The sequence below is a fragment of the Ambystoma mexicanum genome, chromosome 14, assembly GCF_040938575.1.
Source record: "Ambystoma mexicanum isolate Mex_15411 chromosome 14, UKY_AmexF1_1, whole genome shotgun sequence".
NCBI lineage: Eukaryota > Metazoa > Chordata > Amphibia > Caudata > Ambystomatidae > Ambystoma > Ambystoma mexicanum.
Window position 1 is genome coordinate 180,681,262 of NC_090940.1, and position 21,837 is coordinate 180,703,098.

At 47.6% G+C, this 21,837-nt stretch overlaps 1 protein-coding gene across 4 annotated transcripts in view; it reads left to right on the top strand.

The window, feature by feature from the left end:
* Window positions 1-8,695: 8,695 nt before the first annotated feature.
* The window catches only part of SLC8A3 (solute carrier family 8 member A3), a 640,255-nt gene continuing 627,113 nt past the window's right edge, over window positions 8,696-21,837 (top strand). For 2 of the 4 annotated variants that reach the window (XM_069638871.1, XM_069638873.1), the window contains exon 1: window positions 8,696-9,347. The gene's annotated coding sequence lies outside the window, so the exon portion shown is untranslated. The remainder of the gene's footprint in view (window positions 9,348-21,837) is intronic. The other 2 variants (XM_069638874.1, XM_069638872.1) reach the window with 2 other exon arrangements.

Consider the following 21,837-nt stretch of genomic DNA (forward strand, 5'->3'; position numbering starts at 1 on the left):
GAGTTCAGGGATCAAAGGTAACGGATATCTATTCTTAACGGTGATCTGGTTCAGGGAGCGATAATCGATACAAGTTCTAAGGTCTCCTTCCTTTTTTGGAACGAAGAACAAAGCTGAAGAAGCAGGGGACTTGGAAGGACGAATAAACCCATTTGCCAGGTATTGATCCAGGTATTGTCGAAGGTGAAGGTTCTCAGGCTCGGTGAGGGCATAAATTCTACTACAAGGAGGAGTAGATCCAGGTATCAGGTCTATCTGGCAGTCATAAGACCTATGAGGATGTAGAGAGTTAGCCTGATCCTTCCGGAAAACATCTTGGTATTCTAGGTATTCGGGAGGTAACTGGGGAGTCTCTGAAGAAATTGCGGCCAGTGCAACACCAGGTGGAGGGTGACAAGTAGAGACACATTCTGGAAACTGGACCGTTCTTGCTCGCCAATCGATCAGAGGATTGTTTTTCTCTAACCAAGGTATTCCTAGAATAATCTGAAACTGAGGGGCCTTGATCACATCGAACACGATCTTCTCATGGTGTCCATCTTGACTTACTAGCGTCACCTCTTGAGTGGTATGCGTTACTGGCCCGGAGGCTATCTCCGTACCATCCACCGTAGTAATGACGTCCTTTATAGCCTTGGGACAAAGAGTTAGATTCATCCTCAAAACCATTTCATGATCCACATAATTGCCGATGGCACCGCTGTCGACGTAAGCTTCAATTGCATGTAATCGATCCGGATTATCAGGGCTAATGAGGACCATAGGTATCACGAAATGCGAGGTCACGGAACTGGTTTTCACGCTCGGCAAGAGGACCTCTATTCTTGTCGGGCGAGGTCGTTTCCCTGCTCAGAGTTTGTAACTTTGGTAACTGCAGCTCCTACTGCCTTCTTGGCAGGTTTCACCGGACAGTCTCGAAGAAAGTGCCCTGAGTTTCCGCAATATAGGCATAATTGCAACTGTTTCCTCCTTTCCCGCTCCCTTTGTGTTAGAGGACCTTTCAGACCCCCTATTTGCATGGGTTTCCCGGAGTCTACTCCTTTGGAAGGAGTTGGCGGTTTGGAAAATACTCGAGCATCAAACTTGGAACGATCGGCCTTCCTGTTCTGCAGCCTGTGATCTATTTGAACGACCAAGTCTATATAATCCGAACAGTCTTGTGGGGGATTCACTACTTGGGCTAAAACGTCTTTGAGCTCTCCACGTAGACCTCTATAAAACAGCGTAATCCTTTTGTCCTCAGGCCATTGAGTTTCCACTATTAGTCTATTGAAAGATGCAATATAAGCCAAAAGGTCTTGATTACCCTGTCGCAACGAAAGAAGCTCATTGTCCAAGGCCTGCCCCTGTGAATGTCTTGCGAACAGTTTTTCCATACTAAGCTGAAAGGCTTGAAAATCATGGAGAACCGGATCATCTTGATTAACTAGAGGGATCGACCAGTCTGCCGCATTGCCACTAAGGTACGAAAGTACAAAAGCTACTTTTGCTTGATCAGTTGGAAAGGCTGCTGGCCGGCATAAGAAGTGCAACCGGCACTGATTGATAAATACTGCAAACCTCTTTGGGTCACCAGAAAATCGTTCGGGCGGAGCCAGAGGTACATTCCCAGGTAGGTTGATCTGCACTGGATTCATAGAGGATGTTGAAGGAAGATTTGCCCCTGATGCGGGTAACGGGGTCTGTCCGGCTTGTGACTGTAGCACTTGTCTAGCAAGATTGTCTGTTCTCTCCTTGGAAATAATTAGTTCCCTTCTTAGAGCATTCGTTTCCTGACGAGCTGCATGCACTTCTGCCCTTAATTCCCCAAGTAACCGGGCTAGGGGGTCAGTATCCGAGGTTTCCATAGCGCCTGGGCGAGAGTTTTGCGGTAGGCTTTGCGTTCTGTAACGCTCACCTGATTCTCGCAGAGGCGCCGGTCTTGACTGGGCGACTACTGTATCTTCAAAGGTGATGTGTAGCACCCGGTTGGCTCTTTGGGCTGGACCTCTGTGCACTGTATGCCTGACGTGTAGAGTAAGATGTCTGCAGATAGAAAATATGGGGTTAATGAACTGGGGTTATTGGGGTGTCCCTATCTCTTTCCTCTTCTCCTCTCTTGTAGACCCCCAAAGGTTAACGCTCTCACCTTAGGTAAGTGAATGCCGAGCTCTCCATCTGCCTCGGGGCAGGGTGCTGTAACCAGTTTCTTCACTGGATAGGTAGCGCAGGCCTCTTGACTTCAGAGGACTGCTGTCCGTCGTTTACTGCACGAACGGTAAGTTTCGAGTCATTCAAATGTCTTTAAAGTCTTTAGTAATGATGTCTCTTGTTTTGCAGGGTTCCGGCGATGGCGGATGACAGGCTGAAGTGAGTTGAAGATGGAGCCCGTGTGATGAATAGAAGCGCCTGGAAGCACGTAAGTAAGCGCTTGTTGCCTGCTTCACGATGCGCTCTAACTGTCTTTTTATTTTGCAGGTACGAGTTCAGAGCGGCTGCAGGGTGCCGGAATACCCACTGGATTAGATGTGGAAAGGAGTAATGGCACGTGAGTATTAAAGTTCCCCAATGTCTTTAAACGCACCTTGTTTTGTCTTTCAGATGCGGGATGCAGCGCCGAAGGCCTCCGGAGCGTGCAAAGAGTTGGTAAGATTTTGCCTTTCAGATGCCGGAATGCTAACCTGTTCTTTCTTGTCTTTATAGGTGTTGCTGAAGACTGGATTCAGGATGGTAAGCCTTTGCCTTTCAGATGCCGGAATGCTAACCTGTTCTTTCTTGTCTTTATAGGTGTTGCTGAAGACTGGATTCAGGATGGTAAGCCTTTTTCCTTAGGCCCAGGACCGGATGCAGAAGACACGATGAGCGTTCTGCTGCAGAGGTTGCAGAATAACGCAAAGCAAGATTCATCCACCGGGTGTGGTTTAAATAGCCTCCTGTAGTGCTTAGGTGTCTCCTTCCACAGCCACGCCTAAGTAAGAAAAGAGTTCCTGGTAAGAAAAGAGTTCCTGCCTTCCAGAAGAGTTCCAGTGTTCTGAATCTAGGGAGTGGCTCCAGCCCCACCCAACAGGAAAAGTAGTTCCAAACAGAAGAGGATTAGAGGCTCAACTGGCAGGCAAGTAAGCAGCATGGTCTGCTGAAGGTAAGTCCACCCAAGCATTATGAGCCCGGCGCTTCCAGCGCTGGGACTGGGCATATTTATAAGCCTGGTGCCACTGGCGCCAGGACTGGGTCCAAAAGGTCCCAATTGGGACTGGTTGGCACTCGGAACCTGGGTTATGGATCTGCTTCCAAGGGAGTTGGGAAAACCCTGACCTTTTGGAAGCAGAGATCATGACACATGTAAACCAAAAAGTGTTTGGTAGAAAAATTGTTTTTGATCTCTCTGTTAACATTGACTCGATGTATAAGATACTTAGTATGTATGGTTTATCAAATTGGACAGTTCCTTTGTAAAACATATATTTCTCTGTAGTCTGTTTTTAGGCCTACGAAGAAGAGGCATTTTCCCTTGAAACGCGTTGCCAGTTGAAAATAACGGACTACTGACAGCAATTCTTCCAATTATTTCTTCTTTGTGCAATAACATTGTCACTGTTTCTTGTATGCAATTTATTCTTCACAAAAAATATATATACACAAATGTGTTTTACAAAAATTACTGTTGTTGAAAATTATTTTCTTTATTTTCTATATTTAAATCTCTATCCTCAGATTACAGTAGTTGGTTTATTCAACACTATATAGTGTGCAGGGGACGGGAGGATTCAAAGCTTGAATCTTCTCCTTTCTTTTTTGTTAATTGTGGAGGTCTTGTGCCAGGATCTCAGTTCCTCCCCCGCACCTTAAACTCAATTGAGTTGTTTGTTTACTTTTCGAAAACAGCACTTTGAAGTAGGAGTGCACCAATTTCGGAATTCTAATGCAGCTTAGAGGTGCAGGTTCTACACACAGTCTGATACTTCATCTTAGAGGTACAGGTTTGATACCCAATCTGGCACTGCGCTTAGAGGTACGGTTCGATACACAGTCTGGTAATGCAGCTTGGAGGTACAGGTTCGATACCCAGTCTGGCACTGCACTTAGAGGTGCGAGTTTGGTACCCAGTCTGGTACTTTGCTTAGAGGTACAGGTTTGATAAACAGTGTGGTTCTGCAGCTTAGAGGTACGGGTTTGATACCCAATCTGGTACTGTGCTTAGAGGTGCGGTTCGATAACCAGTCTGGTACTGCAGCTTAGAGGTCCAGTTTGAGACCAAGACTGGTACTGCAGCTTAGAAGTGCGGGTTTGAGACCCAGTCTGGTACTGCAGATTAGAGGTACAGGTTTGATACCCAGTCTGGGACTGCAGCTTAGAGGTGCAGGTTTGATACCTAGTCTGGTACTATGCTTAGATGTGCGGTTTTGATACCCAGTCTGGTACTGCGCTTAGAGGTGCATGTTTGATACCCAGTCTGGTACGGCAGCTTAGAGGTACGGTTTGATACCCAGTCTGGTACTGCAGCTTAGAGGTGTGGGTTTGATCCCCAGTCTGGTACTGCGCTTAGAGGTACAGGTTTGATAACCAGTCTGGTACTGTGCTTAGAGGTGCGGGTTCGATACCCTGTCTGGTACTGCAGCTTAGATGTGTGGGTTCGATACCCAGTCTGGTAGTGCGCTTAGAGGTACAGGTTTGATACCCAGTCTGGTACTGTGCTTAGAGGTGTGGATTTGATACCCAGTCTGATACTGTGCTTACAGGTACGGGTTTGATACCCAGTCTGGTACTGTGCTTAGAGGTGCGGATTCGAGACCCAGTCTGGTACTGCGCTTAGAGTTATGGGTTCGATACACAGTCTGGTACTGTGCTTAGAGGAGCGTGTTTGATACCCAGTCTACTACTGCAGCTTAGAGGTGCAGGTTTGATACCCAGTCTGGTACTGCACTTAGAGGTTTGGGTTTGATACCCAGTCTGGTACTGCGCTTAGAGGTGCGGGTTTAATACCTAGTCTGGTACTGCAGCTTAGAGGTGCGGGTTTGAGACCCAGTTTGGTACTGCAGATAAGAGGTACGTGTTCGATACCCAGTCTGGGACTGCAGCTTAGAGGTGCAGGTTTGATACCCAGTCTGGTACTGCCCTTAGAGGTGCGTGTTACTACCCAGTCTGGTACTGCGCTTATAGGTGCATGTTCGATACCCAGTCTGGTACTACAGCTTAGAGGTGTGGTTTTGATACCCAGTCGGGTACTGTGCTTAGAGGTGAAGGTTTGATACCCAGTCTGGTACTGCACTTAGAGGTGCATGTTCAATACCAAGTCTGGTAATGCAGCTTAGAGGTACGGGTTTGACACCCAGTCTGATACTGCAGCTTAGATGTGCGGGTTTGATACCCTGTCTGGTACTGTGCTTAGAGGTGCGGGTTCGATACCCAATCTGGTACTGCAGCTTAGAGTTCCGGTTCAAGACCAAGACTGGTACTGCAGCTTAGAAGTGCGGGTTTGAGACCCAGTCTGGTACTGCAGATTAGAGGTACGGGTTTGATACCCAGTCTGGTACTGCAGCTTAGAGGTGCGGGTTTGATCCCCAGTCTGGTACTGCGCTTAGAGGTACAGTTTTGATAACCAGTCTGGTACTGTGCTTAGAGGTGCGGGTTCCATACCCAGTCTGGTACTGCAACTTAGATGTGTGGGTTCGATACCCAGTCTGGTAGTGTGCTTAGAGGTACAGGTTTGATACCCAGTCTGGTACTGTGCTTAGAGGTACGGTTTTGACACCCAGTCTGGTACTGCAGCTTAGAGGTGCGGGTTCGATTCCCAGTCTGGTACTGTGCTTAGAGGTGCGGGTTCGATACCCAGTCTGGTACTACAGCTTAGAGGTCCAGTTCGAGACCGAGACTGGTACTGCAGCTTAGAAGTGCGGGTTTTATACCCAGTCTGATACTCCAGATTAGAGGTATGGGTTTGATACCCAGTCTGGGACTGCAGCTTAGAGGTGCAGGTTTGATACCTAGTCTGGTACTATGCTTAGAGGTGCGTGTTAATACCCAGACTGGTACTGCGTTTATAGGTGCGTTTTCGATACCCAGTCTGGTACTGCAGCTTAGAGGTGTATGTTTGATACCCAGTCTGGTACGGCAGCTTAGAGGTGCGGGTTTGATACCGAGTCTGGTACTGCAGCTTAGAGGTGTGGGTTTGATCCCCAGTCTGGTACTGCGCTTAGAGGTGCATGTTCGATACCCAGTCTGGTACTGCAGTTTAGAGGTACAGGTTTGATACCCAGTCTGGTACTGCAGCTTAGAGGTGCGGGTTTGATACCCAGTCTGGTACTGCAGCTTAGAGGTGCATGTTCGATACCCAGTCTGGTACTGTGCTTAGAGGTGCGGGTTCAATACCTAGTCTGGTACTGCAGCTTAGAGGTACGGGTTTGATACCCAGTCTGGTACTGCAGCTTAGAGGTGCGGGTTTGATACCCAGTCTGGTACTGCAGCTTAGAGGTGCAGGTTCGATACACAGTCTGGTACTGTGCTTAGAGGTGCGGGTTTGATACCTAATCTGGTACTGCAGCTTAGAGGTACAGGTTTGATACCCAGTCTGGTACTGCGCTTAGAGGCACGGGTTCGATACCCAGTCTGTACTGTGCTTAGAGGTGTGGATTTGATACCCAGTTATGTACTTCAGCTTAGAGGTACGGGTTTGATACTCAGTCTGGTACTGCGCTTAGAGGTATCGGTTCAATACCCAGTCTGGTACTGTACTTAGAGGTACAGGTTTGATACCTAGTGTGGTACTGTGCTTAGAGATGCGGGTTCAATACCCAGTCTGGTACTGTGCTTAGAGGTGCAGGTTCGATACATAGTCTGGTACTGCAGCTTAGCGGTGCGGGTTCGATACCCAGTCTGGTACTGCCGCTTAAATGTACGGGTTTGATACCCAGTCTGGTACTGCAGCTTAGAGGTACTGGTTTGATACACAGTCTGGTACTGCAGCTTAGAGGTGTATGTTTGATACCCAGTCTGGTACGGCAGCTTAGAGGTGCGGGTTTGATACCCAGTCTGGTACTGCAGCTTAGAGGTGTGGGTTTGATCCCCAGTCTGGTACTGCGCTTAGAGGTGGATGTTCGATACCTAGTCTGGTACTGCAGTTTAGAGGTACAGGTTTGATACCCAGTCTGGTACTGCAGCTTAGAGGTGCGGGTTTGATACCCAGTCTGGTACTGTGTTTAGAGGTACGGGTTTGATACCCAGTCTGGTACTGCAGCTTAGAGGTGCAGGTTTGATACCCAGTCTGGTACTGCAGCTTAGAGGTGCAGGTTCGATACACAGTCTGGTACTGTGCTTAGGGGTGCGGGTTTGATACCTAATCTGGTACTGCAGCTTAGAGGTACGGGTTTGATACCCAGTCTGGTACTGCGCTTAGAGGCACGGGTTTGATACCCAGTCTGTACTGTGCTTAGAGGTGTGGATTTGATACCCAGTTATGTACTTCAGCTTAGAGGTACGGGTTTGATACTCAGTCTGGTACTGCGCTTAGAGGTATGGGTTCGATACCCAGTCTGGTACTGTACTTAGAGGTACAGGTTCGATACCTAGTGTGGTACTGTGCTTAGAGATGCGGGTTCAATACCCAGTCTGGTACTGTGCTTAGAGGTGCAGGTTCGATACACAGTCTGGTACTGTGCTTAGAGGTGCAGGTTCGATACACAGTCTGGTACTGCAGCTTAGAGGTGCGGGTTTGATACCCAGTCCGGTACTGCCGCTTAGATGTACGGGTTTGATACCCAGTCTGGTACTGCAGCTTAGAGGTACTGGTTCGATACACAGTCTGGTACTGCAGCTTAGAGGTGTGGGTTTGATAGCCAGTCTGGTACTGCAGCTTAGAGGTATGGGTTCGAATCCCAGTCACGTACTGCAGCTTAGAGGTACGGGTTCGGTACCCAGTCTGATACTGTGCTTAGAGGTGCTGGTTCGATACACAGTCTGGTACTGCAGTTTAGAGGTGTGGGTTTGCTACCCAGTCTGGTACTGCGCTTAGAGGTACGGGTTCGATACCCAGTCTGGTACTGCACTTAGAGGTACGGGTTCGATACACAGTCTGGCACTGCACCTTAGAGGTTGGAGTCTGGCATGAAGACAATATTAAAAAAAAAACATTTCATTTTGTTTCCATTAAATTGAAGTATCGTTGTTAACATATACATGTAATAAACATACGACCTAAAGACTGCATGCTAATTTGTATGTTATCTTGTTGTCGCCATTGCACTGCTGTCAATCTCTTACCCTGCCTGTGTCTTTATTGTACATCCTTTGTAACCATTGCAGCCTTATTTGCTGTAAGAAAGCACTCAGATGCCTTCGGGTCCAGCGTTCTATATAAATGTCCAAATAAATGGCTATTGCAATTATTGTTAATAACGTATTGTTGACATGAATTATTTTAGCAGCAGCAACATTGTTTGTACTCTATGGTTAATCTTTAGGTTTCACACTGGTAATCGTGTTAAATTTAACGCGAATAATTCATTTTTTTTGCAAAAATGTCGCGCATGTTCATCGTCCCTCAATGTGCCCGCTTCTGTGTGTGGTTATATTGTGGTTTCCACTGTACTTCCGGCTAAATAAAGGGTCTTGGAAGCTAAACGCCTCAGCGTGCGCATTCTGCCCGGGCCAGGGACAGCGGCCAGGCACCCGGCAACACATGTGTGTGCAACTTTCTTCAGTGACACATTAGGTGGGATATCACGAGCGCCCCCATTCCCCAGCCCCGCGGAAGCCTCGGTGGTCCTCCCCTCCCTCCCCAGTGCATGCAGCCCACCCTTGCGGGATGACGGGGCTCGCACTGTGGGCCTGGGAGATTGGTCGCTGGATTTGGCATTCTTGCAGCAGTTACTGTGCATCCCGCCTCCCCCTCGCGTCCCCCCCCCTTCCCCCAGCCCCCTCCTAGATCTGCCTGCACTGCCCGCGATGCTTGCAATGCTCAGCTGAATGCTGGCGCTGCTGCCTGGCGAGCACACGCAGGGGAAAGCCCGGCTGAGATGAGATGGCTCCCACCATCTAGGGTTTAATATCAGCCACGGCAGGGGGGCTGCCCCATTCTCCTTCATCCTCACCGGCGCACTCCCAACCCCCCACCCCACCACCCGGATACACGGCGCGGCAGAATGGCAGAGGCGGCCGAGGTGGATGGTCGCCTTTAACCCCTCACCTCCTGGCCCCTCTTCTCCACCCTGACAGCTGCAGAGAGAGAGCAGAGGAGACGGGGAGGGTGTCAGCAGCCAGGCGGGCACACTGGAGTGACACGCGAGAGGAGCGCCGGCCGCAGAGGAGGCGAGGAGCACTGCGCGAGGGGGCACCTGCACCGTCCGGGGGCGACACCCGAGGGAGCACCGGCAGAGGTGAGCGGGGGAGGGGAGGGGAGGGCAGCCCACCTGGCAGACCTTGCAGCAGGTGAATTGATGCTCCCGCCTCAGTGTGTTTGGTATTCAGATGTGCACCGGGCCTCCTGCTGGGAGATTGGGCGATTTACCGTGTCCGGTGCCTTTAAAAGGCGGGTTGCGATGGAGCTGCGCTGGACAGATGTCAGGGCATGTTATATGAATAATGCTATTAGAATCACTCTGAAGGCAGCGCTTTGCGCTGGACACTCGCTCTTCCAGGCGATGTAATAAGTGGCGTTAATGCCCCATTCTAATGTTACCCAACCTCGGAATGGTGAAGAGCGGCGCCTTAACTGCGCCTGGTAGCGGCAGGGAACAGTCAGTCACATTCTAAGATGTGTGACTGACTCCATCCCAGCCGTTCAGACACCTGCGCCTGCTGCACGCTCCCTCTACATCCCCAGCAGGCCAATCCATCTTTGAAAAGTGTCCAGCTGAATTGATTATTGTTTTGTGTTCGTGTGGTGTGCCATGCAAGAGGTGGGGGTGCGGGGGGGTAGAGTGGGTGTCGCTGCTAACAGTGCAATATAATGCGCGAAACCCGCAGATACGGTTTCCCGATCGTTACCTGGTTTCGTGCGGGATGTGGCATTGCAGGGAAGCTGCACACCCACACCGAGAAACCATCAGGGCGAGATCACGCTTGGCTCTGGCTGCTTACAAAGTGCAGATTATTCACAGCAAAACACCCTTTTACCGATGCCTGTACACGGCTAGCAGGAGGGGTTCTCTACTCCAGATATGAATTGCGCAGGTATCACACTGCGCGCACAGGCGGCGCAGAGATGCGCGCCCGGCCGGCGAAGGGATGCCCCCCGCCGCCGTGTGGAACGGCCAGCAGCAGTGACTGATCACGGACAGCTGCGACCCGGCTCCATAAGACCTTGTTTACCTCCTGCTCCGCTGTCAAATATAGCTGCCGCTGCGCCAGGCGCTTCCCTAAATAGGGCAAGAGTAGTAGTACCTGCGGCAGGGCAGGCGCATGGGGGAACAGGGCGCTCTCCTGCGCCAGGAGAATGGGGCAAACGGGGCTCGGCTCCTCTGCGGCGGGCCAAGCAGGGCCGTGCGTCAGGGGGCGCACCTGCGTTAGGCCTGGAGGCACTGAAGGGCAGCTACCTCTGGGACAGGGTTTTCCATACAGAGGCCTGTCTCAGGTGCTGCTAGCTGTCCTCACCTGCCAGGTTTTTGTCCACATTTTCATGTAAGAGAATTGCATATTTTCCTGTCACCCTCTCCCTTTGGGCCCGATTCATGGAATAGTGCGCAGAGATCCCACAAAGCCCGCTAGCCGAGAACGACTCTACGCGAGCCTGCGTGCAGAATTATTTGGGCGCGCTCTGCATATTCATAGAATTCTTCACGGAAAATAATCATATACGCAAGTCGTGGCCGGAACGCCCTCGACGCACCCGCATGTAGAGCAAAAACAGCCAGAAACAGCTATCTTTGCATGCTCCCAGGGTGCAAATACGTGCACCCTTAAAATAGCATGTGGGGTCCCCCGCAAGCAGGCCTGCATCCTTGGGACACTGCGCGACACCCTGACAACATGCGTACGATTTATCGTAACTCGGGTAAAACTCGGAAATCTGCATGCGAAACCCCTTAAACCGTTCCTGCACTCCGCTACACTGTGTACGCGTCCCCCTAAGTCAGATTGGATCCCCGGCTGTATACACGTACCCCTGAATCCGACACTGGATCTTACCTCTGCACATTGAATCCTATGCATCTGTATGCCTGCCTTCGGGTGGTGGATAGTCGGAGGGCTTTGCATGGCCATTTCCCTGCCGAGAGGTTGCGCGGTCGGATCCATGAATACGTATCGTCCCGCGCAATAGTGGGCATGCGATGGACTGCCTGTGGCCCGTCCCTTGTAACGGCCACATTTTCACCTGTTCTTACTCATTTAATGAGTTCCGTTCTCTACCCTGCTCTCTTTGCAAGCAACACCTATGCTTTTTGTGGTGTCTCGCGCAAGGACTCGACCGGTCGCAGAGACGTGCTGAGCTTGTTTGAAGTCCCCCGCAAAGTACGAAAAAGTGCAGCGCGGTTGATTCCATGAATCGACAAATGGGATTTTGCATGCAGCTTTGCATGAAATTTCCCTATTACTAAGCCAATAATTCCATGAATTGGGGCCAAATGTGTGCCCATCTGGTATGCAGTGTTTTTGAAGCACCTTTAAGTTAATTTGTAATGATCCGATAATACATTTTTTTTCATCTACTTCAGAAAGCTGAACATCTGTGTGTGTGTTTGTGTGTGTGAACTAGGACCCGTTACCTTCTGGGTGATAGGCATTGTAGGATGAAGTTCTGAGACCTTCACATGTGGCGCATGTTAAAGAGTGAATTGTGACTAGAACCTGCAATACTCAGCTTTTTGACTTTAGACAGAAATATTAACTCTGACCCTCAAAATGAGGTACTGCGTGAAAAATGGAGTTTGTCACCCTCTGGTTAGTGGGATCAGCCAGGATTACATTCTCTAATTCGGATGTGAATTGTGCAGGCATCACTGTGTGCACCGGAGTTGCAGGGACGCATACTGAGCTAGTCAAGGGATCAGAAGATGTGACTCTGAGGCTGAGTGATACAGTCAAGGACGAATCTTGTGATCCTGAATTTAAGGATCAGTAATAACCTCCGTGATGCACGCATTGGGGGATTTAGTTAGATCTACAGTATGTGACCCTCAGACTCGGTGATTGGCTCTGGAAGGGGTGTGTGATCCTCAGGTTGGGGTATTTAGTCAGGAATAAAGGGATGACCCTCAGACCGAGGGATTGCACCTGGAAAAGTGTGTGTTATCCTCTTGATGGAATTCAATCAGAAGAGATCTTGTGGAACTGAGTTTAAGGAATCAAGTCAGTAATAACCTGCGTGATCCACAGATTGATGGATTTATTTAGTTCTACATTTTGTGACCCTCATCCGGATAGGGGTATTGTGTCAGGAATAAAGGAAAGACTCTCATGAAGAGGAACCTAATCAGGCAACGTGTGTCACCCTCTGAACAGAGGAATAGAACTGGTGATCCTCAGGCTGAGGGATTGAATGTGGAAGAGTCCATGTGATTCTACAGATAGGGCCTCGAGTCTAGAATGGAGGGGTGACCATTGGGTTGAAGACTGAGTCAGGAACAGGGGGTTGGATCTTCAGAATGGGCATTGAGTCAGGAATAGTGTGGAGTACATGGGGTTTGGGGAATGAGTTTAGGAAACATGAACAAGGCCACCCAGTTTGGAGATTAAGGCAAGAATTTGGGGGTCTGATCCTCAATCGAGAGATAAAGTCAGGAATAGAGCCAGTGAGCCCCAGTCTGGAGCACAGTGTTAGGAAAAGACGTTGCAATCCTCAGAATAGGGTGTGGTCCCTAGGGTTTGGTAATTTAGTCAGGAATAGTGTGTGGGGGTCCTAGGTTGCGGTTATGAGTATGGAAGAGAGTGTTGGTGGATGGAGAGCGGTTGGTTGACTGAGTAAGCAATAGAGTGGTGACCCTCAGATTATTGTATCAAAACAGAAAAAAAACATTCCTTGAATTATTGCACTAGTTACAGAGTGTCCTAACCTCAGGTTTGGACTTTGAGTCAAGAATGAATCCTGAGACCTCTACGGAAGGTGGTAAGTCAGAGGTAGACTGTGTTATTATGATATGATATGGCATTTATAACGCGGTTCCATGGGATGAACCAGGAATAACACATTTAAGTTTCAGTTTAGGGCATTGAACAGAGCATTAGATCCTCAGCGCCAGGGCTTAATGCACAAATTAAAAGAATGACCCACAGACTAAGAGTTTGAGTCCACAATAGAGCACGTCATTTTTGAGTTGAGTGCTGAATTGAGTGTGTGTTCTTCATGCTCGGGTTTGAATCAGGAACACATTGTATGATCACAAGTTTGTGGGATTGAGACAGGAATAGAGTGTGTGACCCTACATTCTGGGGTTTGAGTCATTAATAAAGGGATTGACCCCCATGTTGAGAGACTGAGTAAGGAATAAAGCTTGTGAACCTTAGGTTGAGGGCTTGAGTCAAAATCGACCTCTCACCTCTATGTTGAGGGTTCTGGTTAGCAAGAGAGTCTGCAACCGTAAGCTGGAGAATTGAGTTAAAAGTAGACTCTATAAGCCTTAGCCTGGCAAAGGTCTGGATAGGCATGCTCATGTCTGAGCAGGTTTACCAAGGTATGCCTTGAGGAACATGATTCTACCCCATCCTTGTGTCACGTAGAGTCCTACAGGAATGTATTCTCCTACAGGAGTTTATTGTAGCTCATAATTAACATACATGTCAAACCTCTCTGTGGTCTTGTGGTTATCTGAGAGAGTGCTGTTCCACTCTTAGGCCGGTGACACCCGAGCGTGGTCAAGAGGTGGCTACGCCATGGGTTAAAGAGTGGCGTAAAAGTACAGATGTGCATGAGCCTTACATGGATGCAGTTTCAACCTGAGTTGCCAATCACTGAAGCATGCAGTGAGATTCAGAGACCCTTAAAGTCCTCCCTACTCATACATTTGATAACACAGAGATGGCCCAGCAAACTTCCATCAACATCCTGGAAGTAATGTTTGGCGCCAATTTGTCAATGTCTGCAGATGACTCAAACAGTGAAATGTCCAATCACAACATTTCTGGATTCCATAAGACTCCACTGGATTTTTTGTCTATCATGAGTGGTGAATCCGCGTGGTAAATCTGATGGTTTTTAGAGGTAAGTAATCAATTTTAGCAACACTTCTTGCCACACTGCCATACTCACAATGAGGCCCCTTGTTTTTGGGGGGTTTTCAAACTCCTCGCCCAAAGACTGGAGGCAATGCAATACGCTGCAGCAAAGTTATGTCAAATACCCGCAAGCAAGGGCACATTAACCCAATGTCCATAAAGGGTTCATTGGAGACCCGTCATAGCAGGAACTAAGTTTTAACGCTCAGATCATTAACCATAAATCGAAGGCCCCACAAAAGACTCTGAGTTAAATTGAGTTGTACATCCCATTTGTAAGGTCAGTTGATTGTAATCTTCTTATGCCAAATGCCTGGCAAGTCCGGGCTTATGGTCAGTCATACTCCTCTGTCGCTTTGAAATGGTGGACATACCTTCCAGATAACCTCACAGCTACAGTGTAATGACTACTCTTTCAAAAGGCCCTAAAAAGAAACCTATTTTATTTGATGGTGTGAAAGGAGCATGATGGCCTTCTTGGGTTTTTGCACTCTCTAAATCAAATGAAAATCATTGGGGAGAGGGGCGGGCATTTCTAGCCATGTTCCTGAGGAGAAGCTTCCTCACAAGCTCCAACAGTGCGCAACGGACCGCGAAGCCCCAACCTTCTCGCCTATGTTTTTATGCTTCCAATCTCAAAGGAAGAAGCTGGAAACTGCGGAGTGTGAACAAATCTGGATTCTGACTTTTGTTTCCTGGTAAGCGATCTGCACAACGGTGGTGTCGCGGACCCCGTGCACCTGTTGTGATCTTCAAAAAGGCGCTGACCCTTTGATTGCCCTGCACTGCACGGTCATAGGAGTAAGATGCTATGGGGTGTGGTTGAAGTGCTGGAAGATACCACAATTGAAGGAACAGTCTGCAGCTGGTGACTGCAGATTCCTGTGCCCTGTCTGCGATACATGGCGGCGAGGTGATGGCAGTCTGGCAACGATGACTGCACGAGGGAATAAACAGAGAGGTGCTCCTGGGAAACTTCTCAGTTCCCGAAACCTGGAGATGGGACTTGGACACTGGAGGCGGCGGTGGCTAAATGGTCATGGGGACTAGGATAACCCCACTGCATAAACCCATTCCTCCTTCCAATTCCCCCCCTGCCCACTCACCCTCTGCAGAGCCTCGTTCCACCTCAAAGGGGCAGGGAAGTGCAATCTTTGTGTTGGCCACAAAAAACAAAACATGGCTGTTTGGCTTGCATTTCTTTCTGTCTAGGTGTATAAGGAATCTGGAAGGGCCACGGTGGAGGATGACCCAGGTTCAATGGCATCATCAGCAGCGGACAGGATCTTGACGTTGATGTTGAGTGCTCTCCATATCAAGGTGGATGGTCTCAAGACCAAACTCACATGGGTGGTGTATACTTTGAGCAATTGAAGCGGCAGAGTAACAAAGTGAGAGACTTCCCTGGATAACATTGAAGGTAGACTGGCATTGTTGATGGAGGTGACTTTGGATGGCCCGAGGGATCCTCCCACAGATTTTTAACAGCTCAAAATATTGTGGGGGTGAATCTCAATATTGAAGGTCTGGAGGAAAACATGAGGGAAGCGCACATAACGCTTCTGGGCAGGAGAGGGTGACGATCTCACGTTCAGGGCCCTCCTGAGCACAATTTGAGATCCATGTATCTTACATAGTCAGTAGTCTTCTGCTAGAGCTTAAGGTGATTTGGGTGGAACCGTTATGGTGGTACTCGCTGATGGTAGAATCAGGCAAATCTTTTAAAGGCTGCTACTAAGCACTTGGCGAAAGCACGAGGAATGCCGCTACTGGCCGGGGATCCTCTAACATCAGAACCCTCTGATCCTAATTCCAAGTTATGCATACAGGTACACAGACGGAAGTTTTTGTCTACAGCAGCTACTCGCTCGTTCAAGGATTGAATCATATACCCACAATATTTGTCATAATAATCCTGCGGTTCACTGGTAGATGACCTATTTGCCTTGAAAACACCATCAATCGGTCAAAACACTTGTTGGCTCTATGGCCATTTTGGTTTAATATTTTATGGCACATATTTAAGCTGACTGGCAATTCTATAATCTGAGGCTTAAGACTGTTATGCCAAATTGTTTATTATGTTGTACCCTTATGTCCAGTAATACTACACTGGTATCTAACCAAAAAGATAACGTCTTGGTCTGTCCCTTTTCTCATTTATATTGATGTCACCCAGAGTGTTTGATGAATGAACAAGTGACAAAAATATGCATGCACATGGACTAGGGTGTGACAAACATTTTCACAGTCATTGACAAAAGGTTTGGGCTTAACCTATACACACCTGTCCAAGCAGCCACCAAGCAACACTATTATTATTCCTTAAGCGCGGTTAAACCAGGCTTGACCCTACTAACTTTTTGCTACTAAGAAGAAGGTGATATGGACCTTAAATTAATGCTCATCCATCATTTGTAATGGGGCTCACTGCTTAGGAGGTGAAAACTCTTGAAAGTTAAGGACAATCTCATTAAAAAAAGAACTGGTTGCTTCATTCTCCTACCCAACTACACTGAGGATGGCAAAGGAGAGTACATTTTTCATATTCACACAAGTAATGGCGGCCCATGCTTTTTAATGACAGTGTAGGCAATGATGTGGTTTGTGTTGAGGTATGATGTTTGACTTTGAAGTTCAACATGAAAGCAAAGCTGTCGGGGTCCCACTTTTACACCTGGTTGCCCTGGTTCTGCCGTAATACTGGAAGAACAATCCACTTGTCAGTACTTTTGATGAGAAAATATTCGGTACTATTATATAATTGAGGTCGATTATCTAGTAGCCTTCTACAATGACCCACTTTTAAAGTTGGGTGGTGGTCGCAGTGTACAAGACACGTGGTAATTTTTTTGGGAAAGATCAACATTGAAACAACATATTGTGGGTGTAAAAAACGGGGGAGCGTGATGCTAGGAGGTACTATTTGTGTTCTAATGTTTCTGTAATTATGTCCCAACCTTATATTTTGCATTTAAAAAAAAATAATTGAAAAAAAGAATAAAATCAGAATCAAAACTAAGATATCTCAAAACCTCATTACGAGGTTGGAGGTAGCCTTGCCGGTTTTACCAGAAAGGCTACCTCCAAACTCGCATCTGGGTGCGGCACCCACGAATGGGCAATTACCAGGCTATTCCGGGCCAGTCGGACCCGGTAATTGCCCTTTCGCGGCTGCCGGGCCCGGCAGCACCGTCGCTACCATCATGTCCTGCTTGCGGGTGCCGGTACGGCCACCAGGTCAGACCTGGTGGCTGCAAGGGCACCCGCGAGTAGAACTCCTACCTTGGCGGTACGGTAGCAACAGTGACGGTAGCGATACCGCACCGTTGCCTTAATGCCATACTTGTAATGAGGCCCATATGACTCTCATCCTTGACCACTGGCTCTGCTGGCTAGGACTGATGTTAGTTGGAGTGCCAAAAGTTGCAGACCCCAGTACTAGGGTTCAAAGATGTACTTCTCCTGTTGTCTATCTCTTTTTCAAATCTCTCAGAGTAGCTCCGGGCACATCGAGGTTGCAAAACTGCCCCCCCCCAACTTTTAAACATGAACCAAAAGCACCTCTTTGCTACGTGTCTTCATTTTTTTTTTATAAGTCTATTATTCTGGCAAAATCCAACTTTTAGCCCAGACTTCCTGTGTGCGTCTCTGAGCACTGGTCTTGCCCCGTAGATGTCAGTTGTGATCTTCTGTAATAAGGACAGGTCCTAACTTCTCTGTACTTCTTTAAACGCTGTGTTTGTTTTTTTACTCTGTCCTACTTTTTTATGTTATGCAGTTTTATAAAGAGGAACCCAGACCCCAGAGTGTGTCAGAGCAATGTAGGAAGGCAGGAAGCGAATGAAGTACACATGTTGATATCTATCTCCTAAGTGAACAAAGCAAAAGAAAAGAGCGTTTAGCCAGTGCTGCAAACAATATAAAAGCAAAAGCGCAAAAGTCAGATCCGCTGCAACAAACTGGTTCTATGTCACTTTGCAGCACTTAGAATACCGCCGCACAAGACGTGGCGGGGACCCCTTCTTTATTTGGCAATGGGATACCTCCCTATCCCACAGCCACTTCCCCACTTTCTATTGGGGTCAAAGTAAGTGCCACCATACCTGGCCCTATGATTTGCTTCTCCTTCTGCCCCCTCATGTTACTCTGGTTCACGTACTAGTGTTTCTCTTCCACTGCTTTCGAAGCTCTGGTTGATATTGACCTCTGAGCAATAAACCCAAGTGAAACAAACATGTAACTACCAAACAGTATTATTACAAAATATTCTATATCCGTTATCCCCCACGCCCCCGCGTTTCTGGATGCATAAGGGGGGGGGGGAACGCATGTTGCCAGAAGAAAAACTGGTTGTGCTGCGCATACGTGGTCTGTTAAGCCGTGTCTGTGGCTCAGTGAACTAATGCATCCGTTACAGGAGCGTGTGTTTGACCTCATGGTCACAGGTTCGAATCCCAGCAGATCTACTCAGCCCTTCATCCTTCATCCATAAAATGAGTCTCATTAAGTTGCTTAACAATAAACATCAGTTATTAGTGGCAAGATGCCCATTTGGGGGTGAACGTGCGCTTCACAAATACGCCTTATATATGTTATGCTATGTTTATTATAGCTCTCAACTCACACGCTTTTGGCGGGTGTCACCCGCCAAGCCTATGTGTGCGAGTTCTGGCTCAAGATAATGAGGAGTTGACACAAGTGGCGATTAAAACCATGAAGCTTTTATTTACACATTTCAATCACAAACGTTCCTGAAACATTGTAACACCATCGATAAGTAATCTACATGAACCGGAAGCACTTTCTATGACCTGGAAGTTCACCACATGGAAGTGCTTTGTTTATCTTTATGCCTGGAGCTCTAACCTGGATAGGCATCATTTTAATCAGAAATCCAGCACAGAATGATATGTTGAGGGTAACCCGCAAAGCACAGTAATCCTGCCCATCCAAGCAAGTGGGCCATCTTGGGGGACCAGCCCAGCTGCTTGACTTTACAAGCAGCAGGCCGCCCACCACCCTCACCCTATTGACAATTAAGTCAATCAGACCCTTTAAGGCACTCGCATATGATCGAGTTAATGTATGTTCTTGTCAACATGTCCACATACCATAAATGTAAACAATTTAAATGAAATAATTTGAAAATAAAATGATCACATTAATATTGTACTAAAAAAGAATAATTCATAAAACACATTGAAAAGGAATAATCCAGCCGTAAGATTTGCACAATTGTATTAACTTAGCGCACTAAATTCTGAAAATTAGGTAGCATTGAATGGCTTTCCAGTCTTCAAGGACTCAAAGAAGAGCCCAAGATGCAGCCAATACATGCTGCAACTCCCCTGAAAGGGGGTTCAAGAGCAATGTCCTTTCTGCGGTGTCATTTCCAGTACGTGGGTACCAATCACGCAGCATGGCCACAGTGATATGAAGTGGCCCGTTCACATACGTAGGGAGCGCATGGGTATAATCCATAGATTCACGCAAATGGCGACCTCCCTCAGAAATTGCCTTACTGCACTGGATTTCTGATCGGTGGCAGGAGCTGCTATGCTGCTCTGGTCACGTGCCCATCTCCTGTTTGACAATGATTTTGTGATACCTGCTTTCAAAATCTGGAGATGGGGCATCCGGGCATTAATCACCTACAGAGGAGCATGCATGATTCAAAACCAGCTGATCATTTCTGTAAAGTTTGTTGAATGCAAAACCGATGACTGGAAGGTTTTGAATGAATTGTAAACAAAGGTACTGCTCTGGGCATCCCTCAAGACTATAGTTTTTCAACCTGTCATGCCTTTGCAGAAGGGATACGACCAAAGTCAAAAAAGCCTTTGACGCTCACCAGAAGGGGCAGTCCAGCCTGAATGGCTAGATCAGATCTCCTCTGCATGAGACATCAAGTAACCAAAAACACAATCAAGCAAAGACACAAGCAACCAAAGACACCAAGCAACCAAAGACACAAGCAACCAAAGACACCAAGTAACCAAATAAACAAGCAAAGACACAAGCATCCAAAGACACCAAGCAACCAAAGACGCAAGCATCCAAAGGCACAATCAACCAAAGATATCAAGCAACCAAAGACATTTTCCAGCCTCTTTGGTCATCATCAGTGAGGTGAAGCTTGGGTCTCCCGGCACATCAACTTTAGGAGATAGGAAATCCACTCATGTGACACCGAAGTAGGGGCATGCATGCTTTCAAACATCCTGATCATGCATGTAGAAGTGGTTTTATCACCAGGAATGAATTGCACAAGCATGCATTCTTTACTTGAAAGATCCCAATTTTTTTTTATTTGTGCACATTGTCCTAATTCCACTTACTGATTTTTACATCTCTTTATATATTTTTTTAAAGTGAATTCATTGATCGATCAATGAATAATTGGCTGTGCCATTCAGATATAAAATGCAAGTGGTTATATGGATGATGAGTTCCAATTTGAATCAGTGGATCGATTGATGGATAGCATCGGTGGATATATTCATGCGTTTTTGATGTATGTTATTTTTGTATTTCCTGCTGTAGAACTCTTTCAACAATGCACACACATTGAACCACCAATTATGAAACACTATGCAATGAACCCATAATATGACTTGGTGCAACTTTAAATGGAGCCACATCATGCTTGTTTTATAATCCCACTTCCTGAAAGAACACCTCATAGATACCCCCACAACAATGCCTTTCAACAGACTCAATCGTATGGTCCAACTGAAGCATGAGCTCTGCCAGAGTGTTCAATGTCCCTTCAGCCAAACCTACAATTGTAAAGGTTTTTGGTGCTCGGTTAGCCATTACGCATGCATTTAGTTTTTTATTCCTATGGAAATCATTTCTATTCCCTTAACGCAAAAATGTTCTGGCAATTGAATGTCTTGAAATGCAAAGTTAAAATTACGGTGAGGACTTTGAGCACCAGTGATGTGGGGAAGACCTCATGTAACCTCAGCTGAGGTTCGAGGCGTGGTTACCCCAGGTTTAAGGCACCATTGTAAAACAAATTCTTCCAAAAACAATATGGTGACCCCTCAAAGTCACCACTCACATGCTGCCGTCCATCGTGAAGACAAAGGGCCTCATTATAAGTTTGCCGGTCTGGAAACAAGGGTGCCGGTAAGCTCACCGGCACCCTTGTTTCCAGACCGGCAACCTACATGTCTGCCTGCCGTGGCGGCTGCGCCCAGCAGGTCTGACCCTGTCGGGCGCAGCGGCCATGGTAGGCAGACCCTTCACGGAAGCGTTGGCACCATTAGCAATGGTGCTGGCGCTTCTGAGTCCCCAATCCCATAGAGTCCTATTGGACTCTATGGGAATGGGGACTTACATTTTCCCGTCGCCTGACTTCCAGGGCTGCCGGACTTGTAATCTCCCGATGGCACTGGGAAGTCAGGCGCTGGTAAAATTTTACGAGTACGGTGGCAACCTCGTTGGTAGCACTCGTATTGAGGCCCACTGTCCTAATCAGTATAAGTTTAAATATGATGACCACTCAAAGTCACTCACATCCTGCTGTTGATCAAAAAGACAGTGGGCCTCATTACGCGGTAGGTGGTAGCCATGGCGCTATTAGCGCCATGGCTACCCCCTTACCGCATTCCGGGTCCGGGGTCCCGAAATAGGGACTTACCGGGTCATTCCAACCTTGGAGGACCCGGTAAATCCCCATTCTGGGAACCATTCCCCATTCCAATT